We start from the raw sequence: 21,430 nt of genomic DNA on the forward strand, positions 1-21,430 counted from the left end.
CCTAAGAAAGACACAATAACGATGTCTGTGCGACAAAAACAGACAGTAATAAAGATGTCTTTGCAACGGTTGCAAAACAGTGGAGTTTCGCGGACATCTGGGCATCTTAAAGACGACATATTGCAACGTCTTTGCAACGACATCCGCGACGAGTTTGGCGGAACGTCGTTACGACATTGCCGTGCTACTTGAGTTCTGAGCAAATTTTCTAGCTTCTTCAGTTGGTTGACATAAATCTGCATTTTCAATAAACGGATGAAATGGTGATTTTCCATCCATTAAATAAAATACTGGGAATTTTGTTACAGAATGTGATATATTATATTATTCATTAAGTTGAAGAAATAATTTTGTCTATGCAATATTACCTTGGTAAGAATTTAATTTACATTTAGTATTAGTTATAATAGTTCTTTCCATTTCGCCATTAATTTGTGCTTTATTAACAGTAGGCCCACCAGCGGCCGAGCGTTAAAGTCGCTGAACACTGGTAGTTCGGTCCGAGGTTCGAATCCCGCGAACGGGCTGGCTGCATGGGCGTTTTCGTGGTTTTCCCCATGTGTAACGTGTATACGAGCCAGTTTCCCTTACAAAGTCCTCCACGAAGGCATCCCTCCCCTTAGGCAGATAGCCCCCGAGGCTTTGCCATAATCACACACACATTTATTAACAGTAGTTAAAAACTACATAACATTTTGATTTTCCAAAACCATTTTTAATTTCGAATAAGTAAACGCAGCATTTTTATCACATAAAATTTTTTTCTTCGAACCTAAATCTGAAAAATTTGTTTTAAACATTTTATACAAGTGTTAGTAGTTACACTTTTAGAAGGAAATATCCATATATAAAGAGCAGTAATATCTATAATAATGTGAATATACCTTTTAGTAGAATAGTAATAGTTTAAACCACCAACAAGTATTAAAATACAACGATTCAAAAAGTTACTTCCAGATGGTAGTGCTTACATTAAATCTAATTTTTTTAGTTTGCATTTCTTAAATTGCATTAAATTGACATACTTCTCAATGTTTAGAATAATTTCTATTACCTTATAGTATTCCTGCTCAATCATATTGAGGAGATAAAAAAATTTAGCATTAACGATGCACCAGTATGACTAAATTCAATATGAAAGTTTTCAGTCAATTTAATGCGAATGGATATTGGCATTACAATTTTATATAGCCCTTGCTTCTTTATAATTAAGACATTATTAATTTTTTTATATTTACGATTACCAACATTAACTTAATTTTGATGATTTTCAGTTACTTTTATAGATAATAAATTAATTTATACACACAAATGCTAGCTTATAGTATTCTTTCTTAACATATCAGCTTCAACATTAGCAGAACATTTCTTACATTTTATGCCCAGATCATGCATAGATAATTTTAAAGACCATCGAAATAATCTACCTGCAGTATGTTTTGTATTAAGCTGAACAAGAGCAGCATTAGCAATATGTACAGTAAAATTACTTTCATGTAAATAGTAATAGAAATTATCTCTAGCATCTACAAGTTGCCAACATTTTGATTCAGTAATTTCATAATTCCTTTCAGAAAATCTTAATTTTCAAGAATGGAAAGCTGCATGGTGTAAGGTGCCATCTGAGTGTTCTTGTTTTAAAACTTCATTTTTTAGAACTGCACCAACAGCATCCACAAATACATAACCAGAATTATTTAGATTAAATAGTGTTAAAATGAGTCTGAAATTAAGGATTCTTTTAAATTTTGAAAGGCAGCTGAAATACAGTTCTCCATTTATATGGAACATCTTTGTACAGTCATTAGGTACTTTCTGAAGCAGGTGATAGGAAAATTATGTATTTCCTTCGCCGGTATTCCACTCTTACTAGTCCAACACTGAACTTCCCAATGCTAGCCGGACGTGCTATCCATTTATACCACGAAGGTAGCTGTAAGGAGGGAAAAAGTATCTTATATTCTTTAAGTAAATTTATTAGAGAAGCCCTAACTTTTGGCATAATTTGGAATAAATGTATGGCACACATTAATATTTCCAAGAAACTTTTGTAATTCCTTAACCTTTTTAGGGGTTGCAATATTTTAATATATTCAATATTTTCACTGGTGGATTAATATTTTCCAGTTTAAATTTTAAATCCTACAAAATTAATTTTTTTTCTTCAGCAAAATGGATTTTTGAGTTAAAGGCCATTTTCTCCCTCCTTTGCGCGTGCCTTCGGCGTGTAACTGGAAGCATGCTCGACACGCATCGAGAGGTCCAAGGTTCGAGTCCCGGAGAGGGCTTTGCACTTTTTTCACGTCTCCTGCTTCAAAAAAACTAATGACTCTGAGCAATTTAATTTTATATTTTCTTTTTCACAATATAAAATATTATTTATAAATATTCCAAATTTCTTCGAAACTCTGAGAGAATACTATGATGTCAAAGCAAACTGAATTTTATATTTATTTAAAACTTGTCTAAGAGTATCAGGTTCAATGTTTCTTCTAACCTTCTTCGGAAACATACAATGACCTGACTAGGAACAGAGAGCTTACTAAAGCTATGTTCACTAATTGTAGTAAGTAGACAGGATACAGACGAAGGGTATACAAGACCCTTTATTTTTCTTTATATACAATGACTTCCGTACTTCGGAATACAATGACCCTCCACTCGGGGTCTAACGTAAAAGGTGTAAAAATAAAAATAAACTCTAATTTAACTTTAGAATAAGATTGGCCTTATAATAACAGGAAGCGTATGTAGCACAGAGACTGTGAACACTACAATACGTTTAATTTATCAAGAGGATTAAAACCTCTGGCCTGGAAGGCAAATAGCAACTGCGTAACTTCTAAGGTAAGCGGCCTGCTTCGAACTCACTGCTTCCTCTCTCCTGCTTGGCAAAAAGGCCACACTTAAATACTTGGCGTTCGCCAGACAACTTTGCATAAAATCCTTCACGCTTATAATTCTGGCCGGAAGTAGAAAATAAGAAGTGATAGTAAAGATTTAAAATAAAATAAACGTTAGTAAAACTTAAGATCCTTACATACTTCCCGCCAGAGTTAATTAGTTTGAAACTGAGGTCTAAAACGACCTTGTTGAAAACTTTTAGCTCTAAAAACTAACGCGAGGCCAACCTTTTACAATCATAACTTAGCTAGAAACTAGAAAATTTAAAAGAAAGAAATTTGTTACAATAGCAGCTCCCGGGATATACAACAATCTTTTTTTTTTTTTTCATCTGTACTGCATCTAAACAGGAGCTTTATTCAATTCTGGTTCCTTCCAGAGATCTGGAAAGAAAACTAGTTTAATGAAATGTTACAGAATGACATTGCAATTAACATATAGAATATACTTCTCTTAACATTCTTATTTCATTCATGACTATTTTAATTATCTCTCCCCGTGCTCTCTGACATGTGTTGTAAAAGAACACCAAACACATATGTGTTTCTGTCTACGTGTGCCACACTTCCTCCTACAATCAAAACACTAACGTGTTAAAATTCAACATACGAGACCTCTTAACACACCCTACTTTCAACTCTAAACCCTGAGGTACTATTCTGAAAGTGGCTAACTCTAAAGTGTAGCGTCAGAGAGCCTAACTACATCATTCAACCTTTAACACATATTCACCATGATTTAATCTTTACAGTCACACGAATAACAAATTTTTAACATTACTTTCACTTTTACCATATCACGGTATTTCTTAACATTCAAAATAACAGTTCACATGTATACAAGAACATATCAACATGCCGTTAATTTTACACATTTGAAAACATACATTAGTAGTACATTGTTAACTTCTATTCTTTTCAAAGCAAGTGCCAATTCTTTCTACATTGAAATAATACTACATTTCAAAAAGTGTTTCAGACTAAAACTTCTTTCTTGCTAGAATGTTTTAAATAAAATTTATACAATAACTTTTTACAATATTTAAGTCTTTACACAACGCTATTATACATGAACTTTAGTTTTACGCGCGAGTAATTGAAAAACATAATAAGAAAATCGGTCACAACTCATTTCTCGCCCTTTTGGCGATAAAGGTAGACCTCGCATGAGGTAAAACTTCTTGAAATCTGCCACTTGCAGTAAGAATGAAAGATTAACTTAAGTTTGTAAAGTAACATAAAATTTTACTTATCTTTGTAATATTCAGACATCCTTTTCTGGGCCCAGTCTTTAAAGGTATAGCTGATAGTAGCTTGGTTGATCCTCCTTCTTGTACGGGCTCGCCCTTCAGTGCTTTCCTCTGGAAGCTTCCGTTTTTCACCAGTACGGCCACCCTTGAACACCTTCCTTTTGTGCTCTGCTTGTGGTCTTGGCCGTTTGAAGGCAGCTGGTCTTGGTGGAACCGGGAAACTTCTGTCGTCATCTTGCTTGGACCTCGTTGTTGGCCGTTCAAATTTTTCTTGTACTTTTTCCTCCGCCGCTGATGGCCCTTCCGCAGTTCGGCTACATTTACTGCGGAGAGTCCTGTCGGATGAGTCGATCTTCCGTTTTAGAGCCGGGTTATAGTTGCCGTCATTTCTCCTGGTTCTCTTCACATACGTCGTCCTTCTCCCTTCTTCATTCTGGGGGTGTTCGTGAACTCTCTTTTCTGGACGGTGGAACGGCTTCTTTTTCTTGCTACCTTCAATTTTTCCGCGGGGCAATTTTCTTTTCACTTGCTCCTGCCTCTTATTGGCTTGCCCTTGTACTTGTCGTTTTCCCACCTCTGGAACTTGTACCTGCGGTGTCTGCCGTACCGGATCCTGCAAAAGATCTGAAAAGATTTTCATTTTATTACAATCGAAGTAGGGTTTAATTTGATCAATATTTGCGGAACAGGTTTCACCATTTCTTGCCTTTAACACTACAACAGCGTGAGTTATTTTTTCTATAACATATGGTCCTTCAAAGAGTGGAAAAAATTTGGCAGTTTTATCTTCTGGTGCTGAAGAAAGTGAATGCTTGATTTTTAAAACTTCATCCCCTACTTTATAAGTTACTCCCCGTCGTTTCAGATCATAGTATAACTTCTGTTTTCTTTGTGCTACTTCCGTATTCTTTTTTGCTTCTTTTATTAGTTTTTCTATATCACCCATTTTAAATTCTGGGGCTCTTTGTTGCACATAAAATAGTTTATCTAACGGTGTTATAACCTTTCTGCCTAGAAATAACTCAGCAGGAGTTTTGCCCGTTGTATCATGTTTTGCGGTCCTAAGGGCGAAAGCAAATTCATTGACATAGTTATCCCAGCTTTTATGAAAATTTTTAACATAACTACGGATAATTTTCACTATATTTCTGTTGACCCGTTCCGCTATATTTGATTGCGGCCGATACGGGACCATTTTTAAATGACGTATGCCCAGTTTTTGGCACATGTCTTCAAATATATTACTTACAAATTGAGGACCATTATCCGATATAACTTTTAGGGGCGCCCCGTATTTTAAAATATATTTATTTAAAATAGAATCAGTAACTAATTTCGCGGAGGCTCGTTTTAAGGGAACAATTTCGGTCCATTTACTAAAATGATCAACCATAACAAGGAGATAGCGACTTTTGTTTAACTGACTTTTTGGGAAAGGGCCCAATAAATCGATGCCGATTATTTCATTTGGAAATTCGGATTTAATACTATTTAGAAACCCGGCCGGGCGGAAATTAATATAATTAACGGCTTGACATGTTGGGCAGGACTGGACATACGCCCTTGTTAACTTTTGCAGTTCAGGAAAGTAGACTGCCTCGCGTACGCGTTGGATAGTTTTTCGAATACCAGCATGAGAAGCTAAAGGGCTGTCATGGAGCTCTTGCAGGATATTTAATCTAAGACTAGCTGGGATAACAGGTCGAAATTCGTTGTTGGAATTCGTAGTTTTTGTGTAGAATAATAGACCATCTATTAGTTCGTAATGGGCCGCCCTATTTCTTATCGCCACAATATCTTGGTGGCTAAAATTTTCAGGATCCTTCAAATACTCATAAATACTTCCAAACTCAGGATCCTTACCCAGTTCGGTTATTACAGTTTCTCGGGAATTTATTGTACACGCTGTCAGCATTGCAACTTTTACGGTATTACCCTGTTCGTCTAATTTAATTCGTGATAGGGCATCTGCTACGATATTTTCCTTTCCGGGGATATGCTTGATTACCAGATTATATTCTTGCAGCTTGAGTGCCCATCTTATTAACCTTGGGGATAAATTTTTCCCTGAGTACAATCTAGTTACCGCCGCATGATCAGAATATACTGTTATCGGCGCCTTTCCAAAATAGACTCGGAACTTTTGCACTGCTAACAGAACTGCAAGTGCCTCTCTCTCGGTCGCGGAATAGTTTCTTTGTGTTTGATTTAAAGTTCGGCTAAAAAATGCCACGGGCTGCTGATTTTGCGAAAGTACCGCTCCTACCGCATAATCCGAAGCATCCGCTGAAATTTCTAAATTTTCATCCTTTTCAGGAAATTTCAACACAGGGGCTTGCGTTAATGCTTGTTTTAATTTTTCGAAAGCACTATTGGCTTCGGCCGTCCACGAGAATCTTGCCTTTTTCCTTTTTAATTTTAACAATGGTTCAGCAATAGCTGCAAAATCTTTTATAAAGGACCTATAATATGAACAAAGTCCTAGAAAAGAAGAGAGCTTCTTCGCCGTGTTTGGAGTCGGATACTTTTGTACAGCAATTATTTTTGATTCGTCTGTCTCGATTCCTTTCTGAGATATTTTGTAACCTAAATATTTTAATTCAGAGGCTGCAAATTTGCACTTTTCGACATTAACTTTTAGACCGGCCTCATTTAATAAAGAAAACACCTGTCTTAAATCCTGTACATGTTGGTCGAGATTATCACTAATAAAAATGATATCGTTTAAATAGATAAATGTGGGCTTTCCAAGAACAGGCCTTAACACAATGTCCATACATCGCTGAAATGTTGCCGGTGCCCCTGAAAGGCCAAACGGCATACGCAGAAATGCATAAGTGCCAGACTTGGTTATAAAAGCAGTCTTAGGCACGTCCTCAGGCCTAAACCCTATTTGAAAATAACCAGTCGTTAAGTCTAAAGTCGTCATATATTTGGTTGATGTTATGTTCCTTAGAATTTCTTCAATAATAGGTAACGGATATACCGGATATTTAGTTATGGAGTTTAATTTACGGTAGTCAATCGCGAATCTGCACCTTTTTGGATGTGTCAATGGATAGTCATTATTTTTCTTACATAAAACCACCGGACTAGCATAACTACTTGAGATAGGCGTTATGATCTTTTTACGTAGCATATCGGTAATATGCCATTCTATAATTTTTTCCTTATTCTAATCATACCGGTATGGTTTTTGACGAACCGGCAATGCATCTCCGGTGTCAATACTATGGTTAGTAACCTGAGTAAATCCTGGAATATCACTAAATAAGGAAGCAAATTCACTTACCACTTGTCGGATTCTGTCTTGCTCGTCATTAGGCAGGTGGTCAAGATTTAACCTTGGCGGTTCAACCTTTTCTACACGCACTGGTTTCATCGTCAGCTTAAGGGACGCATTAAAATCCAGTGTAGCTTGTGCGTCTGAAAGAAAGTCTATTCCTAGGATTAAATTTGCTTGCAAATTCTTTACTATAAAAAACATCACCTTTACTTGTTCGTCCTTGATACGGATGTACAAAGGTACTTTACCTACGCACTTACATTGTTCTCCTTGCGCCGCTAATACTGTTGTATTATCCGCATTATATATGCGGTATTTGCGAAAATACTTTCTAAAAAAGACTTCTGCCACACAGGAACACTGCGCGCCGGTATCCAGGAGTGCGGTGGCCGGGATATTATTTACCAAGACTTCAATCTTCGGAAGAGTTAAATTTTTCACCATTACTGTATTTAACTTGTAGGAAGAGGGGTTTTCGTGGCCTTCAGATTTCCGCACCCTCTCGTCAGCAGAAATCCGTTTTAGTTTAAATTATTTTTCCTTTCGGTGCTTTCCTTCTTTCTCCACTGGCCTTGAGACTTTTTTCCTGGGTTGCTATTGAACTGTCGACGTTCGCCGGCTGTTTTTGAATGCTCGGGTTTCCTTGCCCACTGATTCGCTTTTTCTCCGTAGCCATGTGCTTGAGTTTGCTGTAGTCTTGGCGTACCAAATTGGTTTCGCTGTTGATATTGGCGTCTTCTTACGACGTCCGCCGTTCTTCTACTTTCAAACTGCATTGCTAGCTCAAATAACTTTTCCAGTGTAGTCGGATTTCGTAATTCAATAAAGTCTTGCACTTGTGGTAGTAACCTCGGCAAAATCACTTGAATTATTTCAGGATCCGGACGGTTTCCATACAAGAGCTTGAAAACGTGAATTTTTCTTAAAATAAAGCTCGAGAGGTTTTCCATTCTTTGTTGATATATACTGAAAAGTTCTGTTTCTAATTTCGCACGATCCCTTACAACAGGGAAGGCTTTTAGTAGGGCAGTCTTGAAATTTTCGTAAGTATAGGTGGGACTTCCTGCTTGACCCAAGAGACTTCTGCCGATATATTTGAACCAGTTAAGCGCTTGGCCCCTCAAAGCGCTGGTAGCTAAGGTAACTTTTTGAAACTCGTGCACGGGGTAGAGCATGAAGTGGTCATCCAATTTTTCCAAAAAACTGGTTACCTGTGAGTTTCCATTAAACGTTGCTTCTGGTTTCATCGAAGCGCGCATGGTCTGGACGATGTACCCAAATCCTTCCAGAGCGGCAGCTGGCATTTCTGGATTCTGAGCCGTTTCTGCAGGCAGCACAGGTTCTTCTTGAAATTCGGCCATGGTTATTCTTCGTCGGGCGCCACTATCAGGTTCAATGTTTCTTCTAACCTTCTTCGGAAACATACAATGACCTGACTAGGAACAGAGAGCTTACTAAAGCTATGTTCACTAATTGTAGTAAGTAGACAGGATACAGACGAAGGGTATACAAGACCCTTTATTTTTCTTTATATACAATGACTTCCGTACTTCGGAATACAATGACCCTCCACTCGGGGTCTAACGTAAAAGGTATAAAAATAAAACTAAACTCTAATTTAACTTTAGAATAAGATTGGCCTTATAATAACAGGAAGCGTATGTAGCACAGAGACTGTGAACACTACAATACGTTTAATTTATCAAGAGGATTAAAACCTCTGGCCTGGAAGGCAAATAGCAACTGCGTTACTTCTAAGGTAAGCGGCCTGCTTCGAACTCACTGCTTCCTCTCTCCTGCTTGGCAAAAAGGCCACACTTAAATACTTGGCGTTCGCCAGACAACTTTGCATAAAATCCTTCACGCTTATAATTCTGGCCGGAAGTAGAAAATAAGAAGTGATAGTAAAGATTTAAAATAAAATAAACGTTAGTAAAACTTAAGATCCTTACAAGAGCTCTTTGAGAAACAGCTGGAGAATTTATCCAACGAAAAGGTACTGTGTTGAGCTCATAAAGACCAAACTATTTTGTAATTGTTAGTTTTTCAGTGTCTTTTTCATTTCATTTTATATGCCAATAACTAAATGCTATATCTAAGGTAAAAAACACTTTTGAATTTTTTAATTGGTCTAGTACTCCTTCTATTCTAGGTATGGGTTCAGAATCTGTTTCAGTAATTAGGTTCAGTTTCCTATAATCAATACATAATCTAGTTTTAGCAATTTTTATCTCTTTTATAGTAGGCTACAGTTTCAGAAGCAGCTTAGCGACTAGATGATAGTTTTATAACACCTGTATGTAATAATTTTTCTCTTTTTTTTTAAATTTCATTATTGTCTTTATGGGATGCCCTATATGGTCTATAAGCTACAAGAAGTTTTGAAGTTGATATAACGTTTGGAGGTTCAGTTTAATACAATCTACATCATATTTACTTTTAGCAAATATGTGAGTATAATTATTTTCTAATTTTTTTCATTTGATCACACACAAGAATTTCCACACTCATGCTTTGCTTTAATAGTATTTAAAGCAGTCCTTTTTATTTTCAGTATTTTCTCTTAAGTATTCGAAATTACTCTGTGGAGTCATTTGGAATTTTGTTTTAAGCAGGAGACGTGAAAATTGAGCATTGCCCTCTACGGGACTCGAAACCTGAACCTCTCGAATACGCGTCAAGCATGCTTCCAATTACACCGCGAAGGCATGCGGAAAGGAAGAAGAAAATACCTTTTAACTCTTAAATGATTACGTCTGCACACTTTACTTATAATATTCTTAAACTGATATACCTCATAATTAACAAAATTCATATGCAGTTTATACAAAGGAACATAAGCTGAAAACAACAATAAATAATTTAAATAAGAATTTACAACATTGTAAAATCTCATGAAAAACCGGAAGATTAAGTAAAAATGCGGTGTTTTCACCGCATTTTAATGAAATTATTTCTAGAAGTTACACCAAGTAGAAGAAGTTTTAGAAGTTGGAAGCAACACTTTAAGAAGTTCAACTCTTAAATTATTTTTAGAAGTTACATTAAACTGACTATCTGCATCTATAATAGAAGGTAAATTATTATTTCCTACCTTTCTATTTAACTTAAAATATTGTGATTTTTGGCGGACCTTTGATTTTGATAGCCTGATGGTTGGCCATGATAATAAGTTAATTTGATAATGAAGTCATGATAATTAGTCATGATAATTCAATGTTATTCAATTAGCCATGTTAATTCAATGTTGGATTTCTCAAGGGTGGTAGCTGAACATTCCTCCAGACCGAAAGTTTAGGCAAATAAGATCTAGGGTAGTATGGTCTTGGAATGTTATGTCTTGGACAGTTAAAATATGGACGAGGATTCTAGCTAGGAACAGTAAATCTGGATGCATTGCTAGTACTTTGTTACTGAGATGAACTTGAAGCTGGAAAAAACTTTCTCTCTACAGAAATCCAGTTTTGAATCAAGCTCATATTTTGAACGGATAGCAGCAAACGATATTGCTCTAGCAAATATTGTGTGAAAGACACAATTTTATCATTTAAATGTAATACAGAATCTAATTTTTATTTTTGACGGAAATATTTATCAGTATCTTTGAAATTGTTCCGTGTAACCGAAACAAATTTTCAACGAATTCCGGTTCTCAATTTTGATACATTTCCAGATATAAAACGACAAGGCCTCTCCTTTGAAAAAAATCTGGGAATGTATTTAATTTATCTTTCTCAGAAATACCTTTTTCAATGCACCGTTTTTCAAAAAACGTACTATTTAGTAATAAATACATGCTCATACGGATCAAATAAAAAACAGGTAAATTTTTCTTATCCAAGACAATAATATCTGCCTTTTCTAGCGACATTTTTGAAGCTTTGGACTTGGTAAGCATTTATAATTTTAGTAAAGGATTAATAAATATTTTACTTCATGATGATGGAAATAATTTAATTATTTATTATTAGCAAGATAAAACCACCATTAAATATATTTTTAAAAGTAATTCAAAGCTGCTAAAATTGTTATCTTAGTTTTTTAAGCAATAAATTCTCTTTTTTCAGTCTAGCAAAATTAAGAAATAACTTTAACAGAAGTACAGTAAATGTCCCTAGCACATGTTTCAGCTAAGACTAGAAGTTTTTTTTTTTTTTTTTTTTTTTCCATTCGTTAAGCATAAAATCACGCGATGGAAGAGCCGAAGAAATAAATATTTATACCAAGATCGATGACCTTTAGAGCATTTGAAATGCAGCAACAATAAATAATTTAAATAAGAAAACAGAGGTATTTTTTCCACTTCTGTATATTGAATAGATCAAGATCAATGTTTCATACAGCTTCAATTTTCGTTGCAAACCCACTTTGTAATTCCACAGATGAATTGTCTTTGACCTAACCGACGATACTGACCGAGGAAATTTTCCCTAGTGACCCAGGAAATTTTCCACAGTGAACCACTAATCTGAACATGGCGAATGTTGCTTAGGACGGAAGTCATCCGGCAGGTGAGTAGTTCCACACAGTTTGGAGGTAAAAATGATCTTAAAGCTCTTTTATATAATGTAATACTTTAGGATGCAAGAGAAGATAAATAATTTTAATCATGGCCGATGGTTGTAAATGGTGTTAGAATATATATGCATACAGAATGCATAATTGCGTTGTAGAAGGATGGAACTTGCAGGCAAACGTAGCTGTACATTCAGCACATTTTATTTTTGGTTAAAATAATTCTTGAGACGCATATTTTGATTCACACATCATTCTGGGCGCAACCTTCACTCCATATTCTTGGAACTTCTGTGCATTTTAACGTAATGGAAGATAAAAAGATATGAAGCGCTACGTGTCTTTTGAAAGCAAGCAAGCGGGAATGTGCGACAGAAAGAAAACTTGGAGAGTGTCAAATGCTTTTAGTTCTAAAATAATTTTGATTTTAATTGAAATTTTATTCGCTAATTGGCTAAAATGTACTTGCATTCAACTTTATGTAAGATTGTATAATACGGACTAATTTGAAATGAAAAAGTTTCGATTAATATATTATATACCGTTACTAACTAGTATTTTTAAAACAGAAAGGGGAAGTACCCAAATTAAAATGAAGAATAAAAGAAGCTATTGCCAGTTAAAATAAGAAGTTCGCTTTACATATTTTTATCTTGTAGAGTCATTATTTTTATGCGGAAGACGTGATAAATGAGCAATGCCCTAGCCGGGACTCGAACCTCGGACCTCTCGAATACACGCCGAGTGTGCTGACCATTACACCACGAAGGCATGCTAATAAGACTAGAGAAATACCTAATAATCCGATATATAAAAATGTATAAGCTTTGCTTTTAAAATTCATAAAGCTAATGCACATCAACTGATATAGTACTAATAAGACAGTCCGATTTTACAGTGGCTAAGCAAACGATGAATGCTTCTAAATATTTTTATTGATATCGATGCCTATAAAACCTCAAATATCGTGTAATACACTATAAACATCTTCATGTGTTTAGGGATCCTGATGCCACTGGAGTCATCATACTTTGATCCGCTTCATACGAACTGTGCTGCAAGCGTCTTCAAGCAAACGCGTTAAGCCTTTATAACTCATTACTGCACAGATTATAGATGGAAAAAATCGCACTGATAGCGGTTAAACATGGCTTGTTTCACATGCTGTGTATTAAAATCCTTGGAAGCGAAAGCTTGTTAAATCAGTGGAGTTTGATAAAGTTACCGCTATCAGTAATTTGTCTTAGTTTATTAGTAAATTGTTTTAGTTTAGAAGCCTCATAAACTCTCAGGATCACAGCTTCTTTTAAAAGATTTAAATACACGTATTTCTGAGATGTCAATTCATGCCCATCTGTCAAAGAACATCTGAATTAAAATATATATCGGGCCAAATTTGAATTCCTTTTTATATTTTAATGTCTAATACACTGAAATATATATGCAATGAATACAAAAATAATGAGTTGTAATTTTTTGATAATTTTAACTACAATTTAGAATTATATAAAATAATCGCTTATATAAATCTCCCTAATAGATCGAAATTCAGCTTAAATGCATAGTAAATACAATTTTTTCCACTAATGCATCAAAATTTGAGAGTTATATAGTTTTACCAATAACCAGAAATGTTCAAAAAGAGAAAAGCATTAACATCTTCAATAAAGCAAACCATTTCTTTTTTACATGAAACTTTTATAGTCCTTTTCTGCCACAAGTGTTTTCTTGGGACAGGTTAGCACGCCAAGCAGGCACTGGAAGTTCAGTGATTCAAATACAGAACCATCAAGTTTCCTACTCCGAAAAACCTAATGGTTTCTATAGAGATGGTTGAACGGACGAAAATTCATCACTACCTGGTCTAGTTGACTTAGTGTCATGTTTCATCCTCGTCGTTGTTTAAATTAAATGGAGGGGAATGTAAGGAATTATTGAAGACTGTTCACAGTTGCTTTCGTGGTGTGTGTGTGTAAGCAACATGGCCAGCTAACACGGATAGATAAGTATTTCGTATTCCGATGAAGATGGTAGCTGATTTTAATCACGCTTTTTCTTCTAAAACATCTAATGATTTATATAATTTTAAGAGTGGAATTTTACTCACATATCCTTGAAGCGAATTTTTCACAAATATACGTTTGTGATTTATTTTATTATTTTACCCAATCCCTCAACTGTATATTTTATGAAGCTACGTATCCACAGCTCCCAGCTGTTGAATGTTCCACTCCATTGCCTATATATATATTTTATCATGCTTTGAACAAATTTGGAACCAACGAAACTTGTTTACTTAAGACCCTGTAATTTTGATCATTACTAAATATTCTGGCTCTTCGCATAACTATTTTAATTAATCTTAGCAAAGTATTAAAATTCTGGAACTAAAGTCATTAAAGAAATGAAAGAAATTAAGGTTTCAGTGGCTACTTCTGAGTCACAAAAATGACTTAAAAGTACGATTAAATATGTAATGGCATGTTAACCTTGAGGTTTAAAACTTTCTACTTCCCTAGGAAACTTTAATACTGGAAATAACTAGGAAATTTAATACTAGAAAATACTAGGAAACTTTAATACTACTGTTTTTTCCCAAAGTTAATGTACAGCGAAACGTAAGACTAAAATCAAAAACAAAAAGACTTATTCTTTTGATTGTTTACGTTTTACGAATACCATTAATACATTTATACCTCATACGCACAGGCAAATTACTTACGGAAAATTTATTTCTAAAGCCAAATGTAATTTAAGGCATTTCCATAACGCACGAATCCTTAAAACCAAATGCAGGTTGCTACATAACATTAAATGCATGTTCCAAATGAAATAATGCATAAGATTCCAGGATACTTGAAACATCGTTTCAAAGATATCTCTAGTGAAAATCATAAAATGCATTGCTATTCTTGTCGGCTTGACAAGCCAGCTAATGCTTTCTTTTCTACGTGTAATAGAAAACCTAAGCACTGAAATTTTCTTCTAGACCGATCGACAATGTATTAATACAATCATGTAAAAATAAAATGTTTTTATATTATTATATTACTAATATGAAATTGTAACGTTAATATGTATTGTATAATTATTATTAATGCATTTTACACTTAAAAGTAAATTTTGTTTTATAAATAATGCATAATTAATTAGCATGTTTTTAGCCGTTTTAAGGTTGCGCATCTGTTGCGGTTAATGTTGAAGTAGTGATGGGCTTTAGGTTGTTGGCAACAATGTTCATTATTTCTGAAAAAACATTGATAGTAAATTATCACTTAGAATTTTCAATAATATAGCAGGAAAAATTCGTACCGGAAACTGGTTGTCCAGCGTAATTTAAGCCGTACATGTATTATTACACCGCTAAAAAGTCATTCATTGCCCTATTTGTCCTGAAAAAAATTCTAAAATTTCGAATTCTAATCACAATATTTTGAAATGAAAGTATAACACCATTTGAGGGAATAATATAACAAATCTGAACAGTAATGAAAAATCTTAGTTGATTAAAGGAATCTTGCAATATCTGATCTCACTATTTAGTTTCCTGACTTTCAAAGTAAAATTATTTTACTAGGTTGTACATACTGTACTTGAATATTCCTTTTTACAATAATGAAAATAATCTTGCAACTATCAGATAAGTTAACATATTTAGCTGTACGACAACTTTACGTATTCAACTTAAATGTATTTAACTGATTCCAACAGAAACAATATTTATGTGGCTTTAATGAGAAAAAAACAGTATAAGCATAGCGTAAGAATTAGTCCGTGAAATGACGAAATATTTAGTAATAATCATGAAATACGACTTAAGACGAATAATCATGAAACTTACGACGAATAATCATAATAATCATGAAATACGAAATACGACGAATGTAGGCTGTGAGACATGTTTGATGACTTCTTTCCTTTCCGAGTCGATGTAAAAGTTTTTGCGCAATTCTTCGTGCGTCTTCATGTAATTATTTCTTTTCTCAACTTGTGAACATCTTTAACATTTGTCCATCAAAATGATGCTTTTTCTTTGTGGAACATCTTGATAGAATGAAGAATATTTCCTCAGAATTGAATCCAGAAGTAGTTCTTTACGGCATTTTTGCTTCGAGTGACAAAGTCGACCAAGCAGTATATTTTGGCTAAAAATAGCTGTACATTTTTCATTTCTAGCAAAGTCCTACAAAATTAATGACTTGCGTGATTTTTTAAGATTCTACTTCGGTAATGCGTATACTTCACTTTGGTCGCTGTTTATTGCCGGTTGTATATTAGAAGTAACATTTTTACGTAAAGCAGTTTACATTGTTACTTAGTTATTATGAAGATAAGCCATTACAATTTCGCTCCGAGTTTCAGTGTGACTATGAAAACGGTTACTGGCTAAAAAGGATACAAATAGATGGTTTGAGGGTTGCTTTCTCTTTTTCCCGTCAGGCTCTTCTCTTCGGAATTCAACATACCTCAGGCATGACCAACTCGAAGAACGAAGGTCACGCCTCAAGCCCCAATTGAGACACTAGAGGAAACTGATAAGAGCAAGGAATTCCACTCCCTGCTCTAAACCAGAACACCACGAAGCATTAAAGTTTTCTCTTTTACCACCACGGTTTTTAATAATTGCATTCTACTATATCTCCACAGTAATGAGTGCACTTGTCAAGTAACTTAAAACTCTAATTTCGCTGACTTTGTATTCTCAATTTAATGAACTTTGAATGATGATACCAAATTTATATCTTCGATGTCATATTCCTCAATTATTATTATAATATTTTATTCCGGTTTTTATTTCTTTTTTGCCATGTACAAGTGTATTTTCAGATCAATCTCTCAAGCCAACCCGATGTCTTCTCACGTTCACGTGACCATTGGTCGCTCCTTTCTATTTTGTCTTTCGAACCTACCCTGCAGCATTTAACTACTTAAAGCGCTCTCTGAAGCATATTATCATCCGACAGCCGGAAGACAGCATGCAAAATGAATGATAATCTCGGCGAAACATCGGTACTTAGGAAACAGGATCTGCTTTCTCCTTTACTCTGACGCACTGAAGATACTAGGTTGAATGTAGGCTGTGAGACATGTTTGACTTTTTTCCTTTCCGAGTCGGTGTAAAAGTTTTTGCGCAATTCTTCGTGCTTCTTCATGTAATTATTTCTCTTCTCAACTTGTGAACATCTTTAACATTTGTCCATCAAAATTATGCTTTTTCTTTGTGGAACATCTTGCTAGAATGAAGAATATTTCCTCAGAATTGAATCCAAAAGTAGTTCTTTACGGCATTTTTGCTTCGAGTCACGAGGTCGACCAAGCAGTATATTTCGGCTAAAAATACCTGTACATTTTTCATTTCTAGCAAAGTCCTACAAAATTTTATAAGCCATTTAGGCTAAAAATTGTTAATGACTTACGTGATTTTTCAAGATTCTACTTCCTGGTGTGCCCTGTTCTTCAATGACGAATTCGCGAGTGTCATCATGTAACTGAAGTTTACTTGTGTTTCTCTGTGACTGAAAATGTATCTAAATTTCTACTAATATGCTATTAATGCTCTATTTTCTACTATTAATGTTCTGAATAAATATCTGATTCACAGGTAAAGATGACATTTTTTCCTTTTTTCTTAAGTATTACATGTGTAAGGCAGGGTTTATCCTTTGTTCAATTTTAGGTTATCAAGGTACACCAAAATCAAATCTTAATATTCGTTTCTATATGAGTTATTGTCCGTCTTAAAGCAAACACGACCTACTCAGATTTAAATAATCTCTTCTTTTGGTTTGTTGCTGGCATCTGATTTTCAGTTATTCACATTATTAAATTGAAGGCTTTCATATTTGCGAGATATTTCTTTTTAAATTTAAGAACGGGTAATCAATGATTATAGATCCTCTGTGAATTCAATCACTTATGAGAAAAACGGTTCTAATGATGCTAAAATAATTTTCAAAAATCTTTTACTGAAATGGCATATAACCTTTTGTAATATCAAATATATTTCATCAGTTCAGAACAATTAAATTTCTCAGTGTTACTAATGATGTCTAGATATCAGAGACCGAAACTTCAAGAAACATTGCAAGTAATCAAGTCTGATCTGAAATAAATCTATTTTATTTTTAATGCGAATTTATTTCTTTTAACCATTTTGTAAGCAAAATAATGCTCTTGTGCTTTTAGATCTTGAAAAGCCTTATATTTTTTGAAAGGAAATTCTCTAACTCACACTGACATGACAGATATAACGTACTAAAAATACGCTTCTGATGAACAAAAACGGGAGTTCTATTGTAACTGGAAGTCAATCCACTTTTAAATCCATGAAATAGTCTTTTTAACGCAGCTTTGTCAAAATCCAAGCTTTTCATTTCTTCTGCTTATTGCTTCTATTCTTATAAGAATGGCGGATATTCGGTCTTTTGAATGACTTAAGTTTAGAACTTTCAATTTCGTTTCTTTTTGGCTAGTTATCAAGGATTTACTCCAATTCTGGATTTGGTAAGAAATTCCTTTCTTTTTTTCCTTGAAATCTTAAGCGTTAGTCCTTAGCTGTCAGACAATGCTGCAGATTTGACTCACGTTAATCTTCCATTTGCTCAACTGTCATAACGTTTCATGTGTTGAATCCCATTTAAGTTCTCAAGCTCACTTAACTTTGCTTTGACATCTTATCACATCACTTTGTTATTTTCTAAGAGTGGAAATAATAATACTTATAATAAATTAAAGAACAATGAGAAAAGAATTCATTTACGCTGTATCAAATGAAATTATTTTTTCAAAGCTTAAAATAGGGTAATTTGTAATAAATTTGCTATGCAAACACCAAGGACGATACCAGTCTTATTTCTGATGCCAAAAAGTGTATTGTATGTCCCAAAATGTTTTAAAATAACAATCTTTACCAATCAAACTATTTCTAAAACATTTAACAATATGATGTCTAAAACATTATATGTAGAAAGTAGTTAAGGAACCGAAGGTTTAAAAAAAATAAATTGATTTTTTTAGAAACACAGTGAACAAGGTGTTAGGAAGAATTATACAAATAAAAGACATATGAGTTTCTTTGTGAATCCATTCTTGCTTATATGAAAAAAAGAAGGTCTTGTCGTCACAGTGTAAGGATTATGTTAATTTTATTAACAGTTAAATTTTAAGTTAAAGTTCCTTTAATGTCAAATTCTTAACTTCAACTTACTACTTCCGGCCAGAACGTAGTTTTGGAATTTGCTGAATATTTAATGAGAAGGAGCGGTATTTAAACCACGAAGTTACTTACTGAGACAGAGAGAGAAACAGAGTTTCTGAACTACGCGCGTCTGCCTTTTTGGCCGCTCTCTCTCTCTCTCAAAGCTGTTATACGCTCGGCCGTACTCAGGCCCTTGCTAAGCTTCGTAGTAAAATAAGTTAAGGGGCCAACTCTCATTGAACCTTGATAGCTTTGGCTATACTTAGTTAGTTAATCTTAGTTTTAGTTTAATTCTTAGTCTTTTAAGTTCAAGTCCAAAGTGCGGACTTTATTTGTTCACTCCCAGGCGGAGTTTTGTTAAATCTTATGGAAATAATAAAGGGTTATTTACCCTTCTCTCTTGTTGTTTCCTGTCTTCGAACTCTAGCGATTATTCGCTTATCAGTTCCTAGGTTCCTCACTTCCAACATTAATTTAGAATTTCAAGTGAGGGACCTTACAACAGTTATGACAAAATTTAAATTAAACTTCAAAAGAAATAACTAAACTATCCAAAACTTAAAGTTTCTTGTTAGTTTAAACTAAATTACTAAACAGAAGCTCTTTCATTTGAAAATAAAACTAATTTTACTCTAAATTTATCTTGTTGATGGTTGCCCGCTTTCGAAAATGTTTGACGTTCATGCTTGGTAATTTTTATTATTTAAATTAGTTTTTAATTTACATGTTATTAATGTTCGGAAACTAAAACTTTTCGTTTACGATTACTACAGCGTAAAATACTTTCTTAACTTTCACATTATAAGTAAAACTGAAATTTTATATGATAAACTTATTAATGAATAATCAATGGCCCTGGACTCGTATTCGATTTAACGAAAACACTTTTAGAGACAACTTTAGCACTTCTAATCAAGCGTGTTACATAATTAAAGAAGACTAAAGCTCTAGATACTTAAACTTCGCTCCAGCCTTAAAGATTCTATAGATAATAAATACGGAAAATTTTATTTATTTCGGGCCCAAAAGTTTCCTTTATGAAACTCCTTATTTTACCTAATTTCTCTTTAATTCTAAAATATTTATTTTACCTAATATTTTTATAAGTTTCATAGTTCGCTATACTCTATCTCATCAAGAAGTATTATAACCTAATTTATCCTCAGTCAGTCTGCTCGACGAGGCACATGACTGCCTCAAGACTTTGGAGAAGCGTAAAAAAGAGCAAAGGGACACGTCCCCCTTAGCTCTTTTTTAACTATCCTAAAGTATCTAACTAACTATCTTTTTTAACTATTCTGCTCCTTTTTAACTGTCCTTAACTATCCTAACTATCCTAAAAAACCATCTTAAAGCCATTTAAAATGTCCTGCATGTATTCTAAAAGACAAGCATTTAAAGTGTAGAAAAATATTTATTAACACGTCTTGCAGAAAAATTAGGTAAATGTTGTAAATGAAAATTACTCCTAATTATGTGCATATTTCTAAAATAATTTGGGACCTGTATCATCAAATTATTAAGGATCTAGTGCTCGACTTATTCAATTATAAACTGCGTAAAAATAGTTTTCTTCACAAAAGTATTTTTTGTACATTTCATTTCAAGCACCCATTCTATGACAGAATTACAATTAATCATATTTTTAACAAGTATCAAAATCTACTGCTCATTAAGCACTTCAAAGTAACCCCTAGCTACAAATTCATTAGAACTATTGGAAATATGATCACTAACCACCACGAAGTAAAGAATCAAAATACTTGAGAATGCAAACTACCAGAAAACAGTATTTATGTAATACTTTGCACCATCACATCATCACAGGAAGTTTAATGAGTGTTCAAGCTAAAGAATTAAGAAATTTGATGCAGCTTCGTCCTACCTTCAATATTAGCAAAAATTATAGCGTACAGCAATTCAGTAATGATTTGAATATTTTCGTTGTCAACGCATATTACCAAACAATTTCTTGAATGGAAAGGTGCTTTGATTAAATATTTGGTCAGTCGAATTTACGAAATTCCCGGCTTTCCATCAATTCACAATAAGAAGACTATAGAAATTAAAATTCAACAGTTAAGAGAAAACTCCATTATCACTAAAATTGATAAAGCAACCAATAACTTTAGTGTATTATGAAAAAAACTCTACTATAATTTAATTAGGCAAGAACTCCATAATACTACCACTTATCAACAAATCAATACAAATGATAAAATTCTTCAAAAAAAGTTCAGAGCTTTACATAGAAGACTTAAAATTCAACCCAACAGCT

This window comes from Stegodyphus dumicola, chromosome X2 (assembly GCF_044657685.1).
Source record: "Stegodyphus dumicola isolate Sdum_Otavi_A_Nest chromosome X2, ASM4465768v1".
Classification (NCBI taxonomy): Eukaryota; Metazoa; Arthropoda; class Arachnida; order Araneae; family Eresidae; genus Stegodyphus; species Stegodyphus dumicola.